The following is a 10654-nucleotide window of genomic DNA, read 5'->3' as shown; positions in this document are numbered from 1 at the left end:
TCTTTGACCCTAGCTCTAGCTTTCAAACACCATGGTGCCTTTTTAAGCTACATAATGGCAACCCCACTTTGTGTCATGTACAGGCAGCATACACTTTGTTGAAGTGATGCACAGAAAACACAACAATTTAATTGATAATATAAGAACAACTTTTTTGCATTTAGAGCAAAACTCTATAGAGAATGATGCTGCTCTTTCTGTGTGACTCTTTACAAGAAAGAACGTTATCATTAGGCTACTCCCAAAATGTAGAGGATGGATGTTGGGACTTATTTAGCTGTCATATTTAATCAGTAACCTCCTTAAAAATAGCTTAGGGAGAATTAACTTAATTTCTTTACTGTCAGAGAAAGATAAGACAGCATTTCTGTGAAGCGTAAAAGTCAAAAACTGTGCCCTTCAGATTTTTCTGCGTCCCTCCAGCACACTCTTCATTTAATAATGATGAATTAGTTCCACAGAGTGAGGCAGACAGACTGTGTGAGTCATACAGACAGAGATGGACAGAAATGTAGACAGGAAGGCAAAAACAGAGGGCTGCAGCAAGTGAGCAAATCCTTCCTTTCATGGTCTTAAACTGCGAGAACATGCAGATGAGAATAAAACAAATGACATCAATACCTCAGCCTTGGCAATCAGCACAGACACAGAATAGCACCACAGAGCCGTAATCTGTTTTAGGCTTCAGGGTACAAAGACAGATAAGGACCTCATCCAGCTCTTTGTGTAGTTGTGTGGGGAAGTGTCAAGCTGATTGCCAGGGCTGAGGTTATAAAGTCATTTGTTTTAATCCTACATGTAACCATCTCAGAATTACATACTGAACAGATTATTTTATTGCAGTCTTCATCCTAACTATCCATTTGATCCTAATCAGTATTTTATTTCTGTGTTTCATCTCTAGCCCTGTTCAGATCTTCAATCCACATACCCAGGCGGTTTTAAGATAACCCATCAGCCCACAGGTCACAAGTTAAATCAATCTCAAGCACGGCATGATTAGATTTTGTCCCCCCCGCCTGCAGATTTTATCTGTTGGAATCTTTGCGCATACAGCCAGGGAAGACTGTTTTTGGGTATATTTGCATATTGGATACGGCTATGAAACTTAAGATGAGAAGAGTTCAAACAAGGCTGAATAAAAAGAGAAAGCACAGTCCCATATGTCAGGTAAGCTTTGTTTGGCACATACACTCCTCAACACTTCCGAAATCCCTGCCATGTTTGATCAAATTTTTTATTAACTAAAAATGTTTAAATTAATATATATCAAATCAACTACTATCCTAATTTTAATTTTTGAAGCATTGTGTGATGACATTCTGGAGACACAATGTCATGATGACTTTTTGTTGAGTGATTTAATTAGGCTGGTTTATATAGCTGAAGTCAGACTGAATGTGTTGAATGACACAAACATCAGTTTGTAGTAAAGCCGTTCATACAAGTATTAAAGTAATTCAGTGAAACACACCGATTTGCTTTCATAATCAATAATGAACAAGGGAGAGGGAGAGGAGGATGTTTGCTGCTAACTCCAGCCTTCAGGAAGCAAATCGCTAACATGGCAGAGACATTGTGAAGCCAAACATGGAGGGAAGTTAAAATAAAGAGGAGGATGTTGAAGAACGGGACTGTCTGATTGAACTGCAATTACACCATAATTTAGCATTGTGAGCTGAAAGAAAGCTACTTCTGTTTTGTTACTTGGGCATCAGGCTAACTTCAGCTACAGCTAGCAGGCAGCTGCTAGTTAGCTGACGTTGTTTGGTGCCATTTTCATCTTAGCATACAATTAATGTAAGTCATTATATGGATTTTATCACAGCTTATGAATTTTATAAATCAGCTAATATTTTTTGTGTTGGCTATGATTTGGATTTCAATTGCTCAAGGTTGTTGTTGTTCACTGTTACTATGCATTTAATCTGTTCAGTAGTAAAGTAAAGTAAAGCATAATCGTGTCTGGGATTGACATTTAACAACATGCATTTCAATTCTGCATGGAAAAGATGCAGCCCCCATAAATGTACAGTGCCACCATAGCTCCCTGGTGCTCTCTTAATGGTCACACGACCACCTGCGCATGAGCCATATCCATTAAATCCCAATGCTGGGTTGAGTCATGCACACTTTAAATTCAGGTCGATTACAACCACAAAGGACTGGTTTTACATGGAAAACCTATAAAATCCAAATTTACTCGACTTACCAGACACCAAACACCAGACAGTTTTAGTTGCTAGTGGGGAAAATTGCACTAAGTGCCAAATATTCCCACAGGAACTGTTAGCTACCTAAACTAAGCAAAGGTGAGTCAGTATCACCCTTTATTAATTTAGTCCTGACGCTAAAGCAGCTAATAAGCTTGCCATTTGAACTCTGAATAATGAGAATACTATATGCTAATCTGTAAAGCTGTCAATTTAGATATGAACATTATCTGGCTATCTAGGCAATATATTAACATATTTTTGTTATGATTTTGTGTCAATGTTAGAGCAGAGCAATGTTTATGATCCACTTGAGGCAAAATCCAGGCATCTTAATCCATGTGGATGCCCAAGGGTGTTTGCAGCAGTTATGTGGTCGTTATGTTACACCACATCAGAGTTAAAACCTCACAGTGTAGGTCTTGATTAACAAACTGATCTTAGTTTTAACCGTCTGTTGTAGCCAGAAGCAAGTGGAAATCCAGTCACTCCACAGGGTGTATGTGGTTTCATTTATCTTGTAGCTCAGCAGTGAGGAAGTCCTCAGAGTCAAATCATTGCTCCAGAGTTAGCTGATGAGAGCAGATTGTTGTATGAATATTACATCCCCCTCTGTGTGGAGACCTAGGGCAGACAACACTTAGAGGATTGATGTCACTGTGATCTCGACTACACATAATAGGATGATTGTGTTTTAATACCAGCACAGTTGTTCCTGAGATATAAAAAACAAGCATCACAGGCCATGACTAGGCATTTCCTTCTGGACACTAAGTGTGAAAGCAGTGCATGCTGGTGAATTACTTTAGCGAAAGCCTGAATGCATACATGCCAACTTGGAAATGTCATAAGACACAGCAGGCAAACTACCCAAATAGCTCCATCAAGGCCCCTCTTTACCCTTTGCTTTGAGCAGCTGAGCAATCTTGCTAATGACAGGACCTCAGTCAACTTTCCCCTCTTAGGTTATACTAAGCTTGAAATGCAGTGCACATGTTTGTAGTCTTTGTCACAATTTGCACCATTACCCACATGCTCTCTCCCAGTAATTTTCCACTATGTTGCACTCTGCCTTTTAGCCACTCCCAACTGATTAGCCACCTCAGCTCACCTGTGCACACACCTGCTTTCCATCTCCAATCAAGCCAGTATTTAAACCTCCCCTGCTTCCCTCACTCAGTGCCTGATTGTCTTTTGTCATCTAGATGCTAGACTCACCAGATCACAATCTCGAGTTTATCCCCTACTGAGGAGTTGCCCAAAGTATAGAAAAGAAAGGCTGATTCTAAAGCACTCACCTGAAAACAGATTGGATTGCATTAAATATAAGGGGACTTCTACAGGGATTTTGGGGGATTAAAGAGTAGGTGCAGTGTTTTGATTCTTCAAACATACTGGACTTATTAGGAGAATGTAGTATCGGAAAGCCAAACTGATCCACACTCAAGTCCAGAAGGTGTTGGCACTGCACCAACAAGCTGTTTGCCAACCGCTATAAAAAAGAAGAAGAAGCCTTCTCTCCCCTACCATGAGTTCTGCCTCAGCACTCCTGGTTTCTACTTGCCTCTCTCCTTGGCTCTTTTTCATTTCCCTGCTACAGCACTACCATGTGGGTTTTCTTGCCCACTTACCTGTGGTTACCTATGGCTCAGAGACTCGGACTGTGTTGCCACCTTTTTCACTGTATGTGCTTCTTGGGAGCGCTTTCCTGATGGCTCTGCTTTGCCCCAACTTATCTGCCTGCTCCCTGTTGGATCATTGGCTTCTACCAAGTGCTTTCCTGGTTCTGGACCTGCTTTTTCCTCAACCACGTGTCCTGCTTGCTTCTTCAAGGTACAGTCACCCTAATTGAATCGCTTTTTAATTTACATTGACAGGAACACTTTTGATGTGGGAAATTTTTGAGATGAAACCACATGACTAATGTCAATCGTTTGGTGCAATCATAGAAGTTAATTTTGCTGGCATTTTAAGGTTGACTACACTAAGCTGTATTTCCAAGATGGCACTGACATATTGCACTGCTGAAGCCAAGGCATGTGCAGAAGCGACCTTGCTTGTAGAGTCGCAGGACTGATGTCAATCCCCACTCCGCTACTGAAGACGGGCATTAAACTTACTTGTAAATGTCAAAGGTTCCTCAGGTCAGTACAATCTGGGACATAACAGATTCTTGTGTTGATTTGAAGCAGACACTTGTGGCTATGGAAAGTTCAATGACTCTTGTTTCAGTGTTTTTAACATCAAACTACCAATTAAAACTTCTCAGAAAAATGAACCCTTGAGACATAAATCAGCAGGGTAAGAGCTAACCATAATGAAATGAAAAGAAGTTTAAGAAAATATATTTATTTTATGTGTATTTGACCAAAGTTCCATCTTAATCAGAGACAGGCTGAATGACCTAGACTACAGCCTGCCAGTAGGGGGAGCTCTAAATCTGTTGGCGTCAGTCAGTTACCACTTATGGTATCCGTTCTAATGTACAGCCTATGGTCATGTTGTGATCAAATCCAAAACTAGTTAATACTTCCTTGCTAATATGGCTCAAATGTGTTGTACCTTTTAAAGTTAACTGGATTGAAGCAGCACACAAATTACACAATACACACTCTGCTCCCTGCAGCAGTCTATTCCTTTTGACATGAGTATAAGACAGTTTACCCTTTTGAAACACCTTTTGAAGATAAGGAATATTTTATCAGGCAATCAGATGAGAAAGGTTAACCAAAATGTTACAAGCTTCATACATTTTCCTTTGTAAAGTTGGAAATATAAAAAACTTCCTCTATAGTCATTAAGTTTTTGATGATCAGCTACTTTTCTTTAGTCATACACATTAACCTGTCACACCTATAGATGTAATCTGAAATATTTTATCAGCTTTTGTTCTCTTTGAGTTACCTGTACTGACACTTTGATAGTATGTCTTGAAGTTAATTCTTGCCATGGCAGGTAATTATTTAGGACTCGTCTCCACTAAAAGCGTTTTTTTATTTTTGCATATGCACTACCCACAATCTCAGGTTTAGAGTTACAGAGCACTTCTCCAGGTGCTTACTGCTGCTCAGTCACGAAAGTTGTGCCACAGCACATCCACTTCCTTTGGTAGTGACAATCGAGTCTGTTTTGAAACACTAGTTATGCTTGATATTGTTTTTTATTTAATGAAATTTTACAAAGAGAACATAAAAACAATCCAAATTAATTGTGCCCTTGCATTAGCAATAGCTTGAGACCTTGAAGTTGTACCCTTGAAAAAACAAATAGTTAGTTTCCTCACCTTATGGACCAACTCCCTTGTTGTTGAAGGAAGTTCCTCGCCTTCTTGATTTTAATTTGTCGGTGAGGGAGAAGTGATGGTGGCAAGTACAAATGTGTTTCAAAGTTGACCTATTTTCAGCTGTGAGTGCAGCGTTTCTGTGCATGGGATGCTGAGTACTTAAAATACTGGACTGCAATGGTTTTGTGTAGAAAATAGGTGCTGCTGTCACAAAACGCAGCTATCGGACACAGGCCCTTACAGAGTAACTCTATACCTGTTTTCAGTTCAAGAAATGCCCATATACCAAGATGAAACCAAGAGTAACTAAGTACATAAAACTCAAAGTTTCAGGAACATTCTGCAACTTTTCTTCCACTTCTCTAATCACTGCCAAAGAAAAATGTCAGCCAATCTCTCACCCTTTCTAATCATGACCATCTGACATTTGAAGCATCAAACAAACATTTGAGTCATCAGATCCACGTTTCTTTGTCCTGCTTTTGAACATTGTATTCGTACGAATGGCACCTCTCTCTAGGTAGCTTACTTGTTTGGTGATCTCTGCTTCACCTCACTCCTCCAATCTAAAGCCAGTGTTTCCTGTTTGAGCTAGCGTGCATTCAGCTAAGTGTTTGTGTGCTTGGTAATAGCAGTGAGTTACGAGGCTGCTGATCACGCCGTCTGTTTCTGTTTCTGGTTTTATGGCTCTCCCACTGATCTGCTCATGGATGATGTCATGGCGTCTGTCTGCCTGCTTATTTATGTGTTTTGCTGCTGTCAACAACCTATGTGCAGTAGGAGTATTACAGCTAAGGGTGAAATACTTACTTTGAGGAGCTTAGCTAATTTTCTTAGGCCCATGCAATGATGTTGTCATGCTTTTGATTCAGATGATGAAACAGGGTGGTTGCAGGTTCTGTGGTAACAGCAACACCATGCAGAAAGCTCTGATGCATTTATACTGATGCAATTTTTCCAAACTCTGGTTAAGGTGGAAATTGTTTTATCACATACCACATTTATACTGTATTCCCTTTTTCTATCACACAAGGTCACTGTAAAGGACACTTTAGCAGCACTAGATGCACTAGCTTCTCTTTGTCTTGCATGGCAGTGTGTTGCATTTGCTTGAGGAAAAAGTCTGCTCTGTTTTTCTGACTTACCGAGATACTGGAGCCTCAAAATCCTGACAAAAGCTCTAATTTGGGGTACTTACGAAGGCAAACATGCCCTGACTGTTCAGTTTAATCCAGGATTATTATGGTTTGGATTTGTGCTGATGTGCACTTGTGTCTTTGGGCAACATAGATGATATTTTTATAGTTTGTAGACTTTGCGCAGACACACCCGGACTTTTCTGTTGTTCAGATCTGCTGGAAATTTCAGTGTTTCTTTAGGATCCGCTGAGCTGATTTGGCATGCTTCATGGATATAAGATATTGCATCTGAAATGCATTAAGGATTGTTATGTAGCACATACAATTGAGAGAGAGTTTGTCGGGATTTTGAGGTACCGGTTTCTCTTTAAGAAAAACAGAGATGGTTTTTCTCATTGTGAAACGTAGTGTGCTTAGAAATAATTTCATAACATTATTTATACTATTGCACAGCCCCTGTCTACTACTGCCGATAATAACTCATAAGCCCCACCTGTACCCAGCATCCACCTGTAACCTGAGACAAAGTACCTTGAGGTAAAACATGTACTTATCACACATCACAATGCTCCACTAAACTAAAGTTGGCTTGCAGAGAGTAATGGAATCAAAGCCTACAGCAATAGTTTTCTGTTTTGCAAGAATCTCTTTTTGACTGAATGAATTATTTTAATCCTGAAATATGAGCTTTACCAATTAAAAATGAAACGCACTCCAAGGTCGAGGCCACTGAGCCCAGCTGAAGGAGAAAGTTCTACAGACTCACTCAGGTCAGACAGCCATGATCTTTCTCTGAGTTTTGTGAAGTGCACACTGGAACCAATTAAAGAGTCTGAAATTGCCTCAGACAGTGTTTTGTTTATCTCATGTCTCATCTGAGCTGACTGAGGAACATTCATAAAAAGATTTCAGAATTGGAAAAATGTCCAAATCTTAACTCTGAATCTGATTTATTCTGAATGGGCTGTGTACAACTTTTGAAATACACACTGCATTATCTATAGCCTGAAGTAAACTGCAATAGCTGTCCCTATGTGAACCTTTGAGATACACAAACCTTGACAAAAGCTTCACCAGACTCAGTTTAAACACAAACTCAACATTTAATAAGTACACAAAGTAAACAAAAATCAAGAGGAGGACACGGGCTGAATAAAAAACAAATTATAAAACAATTAAACACAATAAAGTTTTGAAATAGCAGAGCTTTAATCAGGCTTGTTCCGATCCAGATTTGTCTACCTAAAAAAAAACGTTGGACCATGTTTTATGTTTGTTGGTCCAGTTTAATTACAGAGCAGAAATGGTTTCAAATCGAACCAAACCAAGTGTTGTGCATGGAAATATGAGTGCGTCTACTCTAATTACCCAAATTTGAGACCTCGTGCTGGGTTTGGCTTTGAGGCCGTCGCAAACAAGCTTGACACACACTTAAAGAAGATTAATGTTCATATTGAATACAGATTGCACTCACACACATCCAGACATACACACACAGCTGCTGCTGTGGTTTCTCTCAGATATGGAAGATGATCTGTAGTCACGCAAACGGGCTTCTCCGTCAGTGTAACATTACAGCTGTGTTTTTACTCTCTCATCAGCAAGTAAACCTCAGACTGGTGCTGCATTAATGTCCCTATTTCACAGTATCACAGTGAAAATGTTGCCCACAGTACGAAGATAGAATGACGCTCCAGTCTGAGCTTGTGGGAGTCCGCACACTGTATGTAACAGTGAAAAAAACAGGGTTGTAAAAGAACAAAGTGTGTGGGGATGCAGGTGTGTGTTTGTGCGCATTAATGTGGAGTTGTTTTTGTACTGATACATCAGGCCAGGGGACAAACAAAAACAGGCACATGACTCACTGCTGCAGAATCCAGACAGAGAAGAGGACAGACGAGGAGGTGCTAAAAATACTTATGTCTCACCTGCAAAAGAAAGAGATACAATAAGAATCATGACAACAAATCCCAAATATATTCCTTTAATGATGCTTTTATTATTTTTTACACTCAAAGTCTAACTTACAGATACTCATTTATGCACATGTTAATTCCCCTAATTAATTCAGATAAACAGGATGATTAATGAGGAAAATCAAATTCTGAACAGGCAAACATACAATACTGGATCTTCTACAGAAGGTGTGGTTTCTCACACTACATGCTGTGCTCTCCGGAAAAGCTCTTACATACTGATTAGTAATGTTACAAATAATAATCAAGGTGCAGGTCCTTCTTAGTTTGGAACAAAGATTCTGTTTTTTCAATTGTACCCTTGACGCAGTGCCTAATTGTCTGATTAGTGACGCAAATCAGTGATGCATGCAAGCAGCAGGCGATGAAGTTGCCACTTATTGAAAACTAAAGCATTCTCTCAGTTTAACCACCAACTGCTGAATACTTAATTTGTAGTTTTTCAAAACATATGTGAAACTAAAGAGAGTACTGATTTGTATTTAATCTTCATATTCAGAGAAAAGTGCAACAAAAAAACCCTCCATGAAACACCCTGTTATCGTTCTAAGTGTGTTTTTAATTAACATCACACAGCAGCAGTGTCTCATTAGGAAGCAGTACATTTCTCACTCAAGACTTCTTTTCTCTGTCCAACTGCTGCTACAGGAGTCTGTAAATAATAAGTCAACAAGAATCCTAATGGAACAAAATCGCCTGTGTCATTACTTATGAACCCAACTCTTCATCTCCACCGAGTCACCATTTACCGGCAGCATATTAGCAATAATGGGATGTTTGGGCTTATCTCAGTTACTGCAACTACATCAGTAACTGTAGAACGAGGCAGTCATTTGTTAATAAATTAACAGACCATACTATTGCGGAAAAAAATGATAAATTATGTGATCTTGCTGATTTTGTATTAGGTTTGAATGCAGTAATCGCCAGTTCTAAGAGTCAATAATGTACTAGAGTGGAAATGGTGTGTGTTTATCTAACACTTATTACCCGACTTTGTTACTGATCTTCCGGTTGTGTAAAATGCTTGATTCTGATTGGTCAAAACCTCTTGACAACGGTAATTAACTTTCACTATCATGAGCAACACCAGAGGAAAACTGATCACACGACATGTCAAATTAATCCACAGTAAAGAGTTCCGGCATATTTTGCGTCTGCTTGTTGACACCATAGGCCATGAAGTGAGGTAAAACCGCTAGTTTTCGTTTGCATCAAAACAGTGTGGCTAGTTTTGGTTGGCATGCTAAATTGGCAGGCTACAGACATTTTCATTGTGGATCCTGTCCAACAATATTAACAACAGCAGCGGAACCTGTGAGTGCAACTTTGAATTACCAGTAGCCACAAAGAAACCTAAACCATGAGTGGTGATGATAGCTGCAGTGTTAAAAGTCGTGACAATTGTCTTGTTTATTTTTAAGGTGTGTCAACCGCAGAGCTCAGAGAAGGTGAGCTGAATGAGGACAGGTTCATGTTAAATTGCAACAGGCAGACAAGATCCATTGCCATGGAACGTTGACTGCTGTGGAAACACTGGGACTATTTTTTAAAAAACTGTACACATAAATGATTGTAAAACAATAAAAATGATCTTTTAATAAAGTTTTTTTGCCAACATGTTTGTATCTTAAGTCAGTAGCCTGGTAATAAGCGGGATAATGTATGGTTAGCAGGTAGTTATGAGAAATAGTGTCCTGACAAGGTGAGAAAAGACCCCAACGCTTAACTACCTGCTAACCATACATTATCTCTTACATATCAAATGTAGATTACAGTTAAATAATGAATTCACTGACCGACCAGAAATTCTGGTCCCCATGAAAAGATATCAACTGGGATGGATATCAAATGTAAAGGGAAATTGACAAGAGGGGTCAATACAGCCAGTGAGATCATCGGGAAACCACAGATGCCTCCTGATGACAGTCATGTACTGAACACTGAAAAGAGAGCCCATGACATCATAAGTGACTAGCCCTAACAGGTCGGGGTCTACAAGGGTATTTTTCCATCTGTGAACTAAATTGTCCATGAAGATGC

General features: G+C 39.5%; 1 long non-coding RNA gene across 1 annotated transcript; it reads left to right on the top strand.

Annotated features, from left to right (window-relative positions):
• Positions 1-3408: 3408 nt before the first annotated feature.
• Positions 3409-10229, top strand: LOC117826251. Its single transcript, XR_004634000.1, has 2 exons — positions 3409-4046; positions 10036-10229. It is a non-coding gene; the product is annotated as an uncharacterized LOC117826251 (long non-coding RNA).
• Positions 10230-10654: the final 425 nt, after the last annotated feature.

The sequence above is a fragment of the Notolabrus celidotus genome, chromosome 15, assembly GCF_009762535.1.
Source record: "Notolabrus celidotus isolate fNotCel1 chromosome 15, fNotCel1.pri, whole genome shotgun sequence".
Taxonomy (NCBI): domain Eukaryota; kingdom Metazoa; phylum Chordata; class Actinopteri; order Labriformes; family Labridae; genus Notolabrus; species Notolabrus celidotus.
This window is presented reverse-complemented; position numbering and strand designations above follow the sequence as displayed.